This window comes from Sinocyclocheilus anshuiensis, unplaced genomic scaffold, assembly GCF_001515605.1.
Source record: "Sinocyclocheilus anshuiensis isolate Anshui unplaced genomic scaffold, SAMN03320099.WGS_v1.1 scaffold1815, whole genome shotgun sequence".
Taxonomy (NCBI): domain Eukaryota; kingdom Metazoa; phylum Chordata; class Actinopteri; order Cypriniformes; family Cyprinidae; genus Sinocyclocheilus; species Sinocyclocheilus anshuiensis.
Genome location: NW_015551104.1, coordinates 144,033 through 150,002, shown reverse-complemented (window position 1 = coordinate 150,002; position 5,970 = coordinate 144,033). Strand labels below are relative to the sequence as shown.

Here is a 5,970-nt window from a genome sequence, read left to right as displayed (position 1 = left end):
GACTGACTGCCACACGGCCTCCTCAAAACATTAGATTCATCTGCGCTGGAGCCGTGCCAGAGTACAACCCACGCAAGGAAGATAATTCCGCAAGTAACTGCAATTCCAGGTTTTCAAACAGAGATGGCGACAAAGAGGCAAAACTTGCGGACTGCAGCTTCAAAATGAACGCTAATGCGAACTGCACCTAAGCGCGCCTAATTGACCCCTCCCCCATAATGTAGATTGTTTATAACCCACATAGGCTATTAGTCACTTTTTTTAATTTTTTTTTTATGATTTTAATGTTTACTTTTAAATGTCAATGAAATCCTTGGGGGTGGGGTGGGGTGGGGGGGGGGCTGTGCCGGGGATAAGCAAGTTAGTGCCGCCACTGTGTCAGAGGTAAGGGTTACAGCCATAACTTTCTGCAACTGCTCTCTGGCCTTCTCCTTAGCCTCCTTGCATTTATGATCAACCATGGCCTTCAAAGCCTGTGGATAAGAAATAAATGCAGTTACTCGTTAATAATAATAATTAACCACTTTATTAATCACATACCTTTCGAGTATTGGGATAACATAAGCAGGGTTGCCAACTTTCACGCATTTGGCATGAGACAAGCGCTTTTAGGCTCTCTCTCACGCTCTCACTCTGCCCATGTAAATCTCACGCCAAATGCGAAATGAAAAAAAGTCTCAGCTCTCCAATTTTGTATGTTTTAATAATAAATTCTAACAATAAATACCATTTTGGCGCACTTAATGTGGCGTAAATCATAAATTATAAAACGGATAGCTCCGGTCCTTGATTCTGATTGGTTGTAGCAAATGGCTGCAATATAACAAAGAGTGAAAAATTGAAGGGGGTCTGAATACTTTCCGTACCCACTGTATATCATTACACTTTATTTGCTCTGTTTTATTCTGTGAAACCTTATTACGCATATGGAATAACCGTTTTATAAAAGCAATAAGCCCCGTGAAGCAGTGGTTTACAGTTAATTTATTTCATGCCAAACAATGCCTCTTAGCTGTTACAAATTTACTGTAAACCACGGCTTCTTGGGGCTTATTGCTTTAATGTAGCGCTTCAGTTAAAGCCAGAGCCATTAAAAAACGAGAGTTGCGACAAGCTTTGATCTCGCCGGCATCGCCGCGCGGTCACGTGGTTCATAGAGCTCTCCAAACAAACCAGTGTTGACAGTTCATTTGAATGGGTTTAAGTAGGATAGACGACAGCTTCATTATACAGGTATTTGCAGAAATTTTTGGTAAACATTACAACATATTATGCATTGATTATTACGTCGATGACATTTACAGTATAACTGTATTCTGGAGAGTGATGGAGAGGCAACATTAATATGGTTTTCTTAACCCTCAGGTATTGCTTACTTATAATGTGACCATACAGCTTAACTATTTTTGAGTTAAATAAGTTCTATATTTTAGTTCAATAATATTTATTTAATATTTTGAGGAGATCTTTTGGTACTAAATACTTTTTGTGCAATAATTATGGTCCTTTAATGACTTAAAATATTTTTTTCTAATATTTCAGTTACTTATATTACAATTAGTGTAGTATTTAAGGTTAAAATCAATGCTTTGACACAATCTGTATTGTTAAAAGCGCTATATAAATAAAGGTGACTTGACTTCACTTAAAATAGAGAACAAGTACCTATGCAAACAGAAATATCTGACAATGTATAATTAGATTTACATGCCTTACAAATGTTTCTGTTGCATGAACATCTTTGCAGAGCGCTTCTTGCATCAGAACGGTCATCACCAACATTACAAGGTGGACGTTCAGCATCTTCATCATGGCCACCACCACATTCTGGCACAAATCTATCCATGTATAATTCACACAGTTTGTGCAGTGTACAACATGTCTCTACCATTTCAACAACAACATTTACATTGCAGTCATTTCTTTTACTGAGACACTTCCACCTTCCTTTCAACCTCCCAAATGCATGCTCAACCACGCAACGGGCTCGACTTGTTCTCACATTGTATAGTTCTTGACCCTCTGTAAGCCTGCCAGTGTCAGGATATGATTTTACCAACCATTTCTGCAATGGGTAAGCAGAGTCACCAAGAATAAAGTAGCCTACATCAGTTCCACAAATATTTCTTTACCCTGCCATACAAAGCATTACTTTCTGTGGCCCAAGTCCAAAGGCATGACTTTCTGAGGACGCTAGCATCGTGTTCCCTTCCTGGCTGTCCAACATTCAGGTCCCAGAACATCCCTTTACCATCTACAACTGCTTGTAAAATGATGGGATTTGTGGAATTCCAAACCTCTCTTCAAAATAATCTGCCATCGCAGACAGTTTGGCTTGATCAGGTGTTTTGATAAATTTAGGGCGAAGTATTGCAATCACAGCCTTGCAAAAGTCATGCACACAGCGGCAAACAGAGGTCCGACTGACAGCAAACAGGTTAGCGACTGTCCTGTAGTCGGTGGTTGAAGCTAGTTTATCCAATGCAATGGCTACCCATTTCTCCAGAGGAATGCATACCCGTGTCTTGTCGCTGTACTGCAGGCTTCAGAGTTGTACAAATGAATTTGAATGTTTCTCTGGAAACTCTGAAGTCCTCCAGCTACTGCTCATCTGTGAATCTTTGAGCTGTGATCTCCCACCAGTCACTTGTTCGGGGATAGGCTCACACCTCTGAGGTGCGCATTATATTGGTGTAGTAGTGATGCATCATCTGAAAAATAGTAGAATGAAAGGTAAACATTAATTATCGAGTTATGTTACAGATCTATTTAATGTCGAAACATAAATAGATGCGTCATCTGAAAAGTAATAGAATGAAAATTAAACAATAAATACCTAATTATAACAGATCTATGTGTCAATAAATGTATAATGATATATATGTATTAATAGATGCCTCATTTGAAAGATAATAATAGAATAAATGTTAAACATTACTTCCCTAGTCATGTCAAATATCTATAAACAATCGTTTACACATATGTACACTGTAAAAAATCCAATTAACAAAATGTTGGAAGGGCAAAAATATTTAAGTTGAGCTAATTTTATTGCTTGGGCTTAGTTGAGAGGACATATTATATTAAGTCTACACAAATATATTTGAAAAACATTGAATGAACGGTTATTATCAAATCCAGTCAACAATTAGCTATGCTAATGTTGACTAAACTAATAAAAACTAATCCAGCCAACACAGAGATCATTCTGCACGTGCACGAGCCTGAGTGACTTCGCGGGAGAAACAGCGCCATCTTGTCAAGTTCATGAGTCAGGTAAGTGCCACTAAATAAATGTTATTTTTTAGACTAAATTTAGCGACAAAAACATACAGCATATCCGATGTTTTTGAGTAGATATTTAGAAGTGTTTTATAAGTCGTGTGTCCAAAGAAAAATTAATATCTAGGCTATGTTAAATGTATGTCAAGTTCACGCGTCAGGTAAGTGGAACTGAATTTGTACTTAGACTGAATTTATCAATACTTGTATATTAAAAAAAGGTGTAAACGTATTATTTAAAACGTATGTATTTATACACAAACGTACAACATATATAAAAACATCGAATAAGCGTTGTATGAATATGTCTGAGCGAAATGAGCTGTTTAAATGAAGGGAACGTCTTCTCGTTTAATCCATTAAACACTCAATGTCCAAAGCTGTTACTATAATGCATTTTAGGTTTAATTTTGGCGTGTTGTATGATATTTTTGTGTTTCCGTGACATTAAAAGATATGAAGAGATCGCGCTGTCTCTCTCTTTTATAAGCCATTGTTGCTGCTTACTACGACGAAACGAAACGTGTAATGTAAACCACAGTAGGCCTAATACGCTTATTTGAAGTTAACATGGGCATGTTGAATGGGTTTTTGCGTGTGCAAACTTTTGCAATTGTCCTGTGAAGTTAAAAGTCGACATTAAACGTGACTAACAACTGGCTCTTTTCAAACGGGGCGGATTACATGGTGCTTCTGGTCTCATGAAGGCGCTTCGGAGAAGATTTCGTCGTTCTGAATGAGAATAAACAACTGAATCCTTTCACAAGGCTGTTATCAAGGCAGACTGCGTCTCAGTCAGTTCCCTAGGTAGTGAATCACTAGATCGTGCACACGAGGCCCTGCACTGGTAAAGAGACCATGGCTTAGGAAACATTGGGACACTTGATCAATCAATTTGTAAAACGTCACCACTGGTATTTATCAACAACAAGCAGGCATATTTTAATATTATTTTAATGCTGTTTAAGGAAGATTTATAATATGAAATGTGCATGTTCTGTTACAAATCTTTGCAACTAACGAACAGTCAACATCAATGCTCCCTGTGTTATGCGATGGATTGAGATTTTTTGTGTGCCAAAAAAAAAACAATGGTTGCAACTTCTGTTTCATCACAAATTTAGGTTACACTTCATTTCGATAGTCCACTTTAGACATTCTACTAACTATAAGTAACTTTGTAATTACATGTCAACTAATTCTCATTCATTTGCAACTACATGTCTACTAACTCTCAGAGTAGATTGTTAGGGTAGGTTTAGGGTTAGTAGAATAAGTTGACAAAGAAAGTGTTAGAAGATATTAAGCAGACAGTCTACTAATACTCTACTAACTGCTAGTTGACATGTAGTTGCAAAGTTACTTACTGTTAATAGAATGTCTAAAGTGGACTATCGAAATAAAGTGTTACCCAAATTTAATGAACTAGTATTACATTTTAAATGATTTAAAGGCATCTTTTCATTTCTTGAGATATATTGTACTTTATTTCTCCATCAGGGTGTGACCTATATTCCCATCAGTCTTCTCATCATTGCAAGTTTTCAGATACTGGCCAGTCACTTCTTCCAAGGCTCCAAACACTGCCATGTGACCAAGACCGCTCCACTGCAACTACATAGTGCGTGTGTACTTTCAACACTAAGACTTAAGGTAATATGTGTAAAAGTTTAGAGTGTTTACTACAATTAAAATGTGCTTTATTGTTCTCAGTGGCATCTACGCTAATATTAGACTGTCTCATTCTTATTCCGAAGTCACCGTAGCCACCAGATCCAGTCTGTATTCAGATCAGATAGTGGATCAGCACCTAGAGACGCCCTCGACAGCCCTGAATGTCAGCGGAGACCAGGACAACTGGATGAGCCCCAGAGACAGATCCCCTCTGAAGACCTCGTCACTTAGACGGCCATCAGGACAAGACCACAGGAACCAGACCAGTCCTCTGCACAATCTGACTTTGCTGCAGCCTGCAATTAAACTGCTGGTTTTGTCTGGCCAGAGAAGAACGATAGTTTCTGTTCCTTCAACACAAGATTTTTCTGTTTAATACTGTAAAGCTGCTTTGACACAATCTGTAGTGTAAAAAGCACTATGTAAATACAGTGACTGGACTTTACTTGACTCAGTTCAGTTGAACTGTAACACCTGGTTCATTAATATTTTTCTGACTTTTGCCTCATTTTAAAGATGTAATTGTGAACAGTAGTAACATTTGTAAATGTTTGTTTGCAAACATTTTCTTTAACTTGTTTAGTCTTTTTTAAGTTCATTAAACAAATGTTTAAAATACATTTTGCAGTTGTATTACAAATGTAATGTTTGACAACTGGAGCACTTTAAAGGGATAGTTCACCCAAAAATGGAAATTTGCTGTTATTTTATTGACCCTCAGGCCATCCCAGATGTCAGTGACTTTTTTTCTTCAGTAGAATAGTAAATAAGATTTTTATCTGAAACGGTGATCCTTGGAGATTCATACACTGCACGTCTGTGGCTGCTGGTTTTTGATTGTTTAGCTTCATAAGGCCTCAATGTGTCCTCAGGAGCCTTTGGTAATTTGATCTTGTCTGTAAATGTTTATTTGACTCTTAAAAGCCGGCAGCCAGAGATGTGCAGTTTATGAATTGCAATGTGCAATGGTTTCACCTAAAATTCTCCTTTACTGTTCAATTGAAGAAAAAAAGT

General features: G+C 37.5%; 1 pseudogene; it reads left to right on the top strand.

Moving 5' to 3' along the window:
* The window catches only part of LOC107662826 (zinc finger protein 239-like), a 26,856-nt pseudogene that overhangs the window by 11,534 nt on the left and 9,352 nt on the right, over positions 1-5,970 (top strand).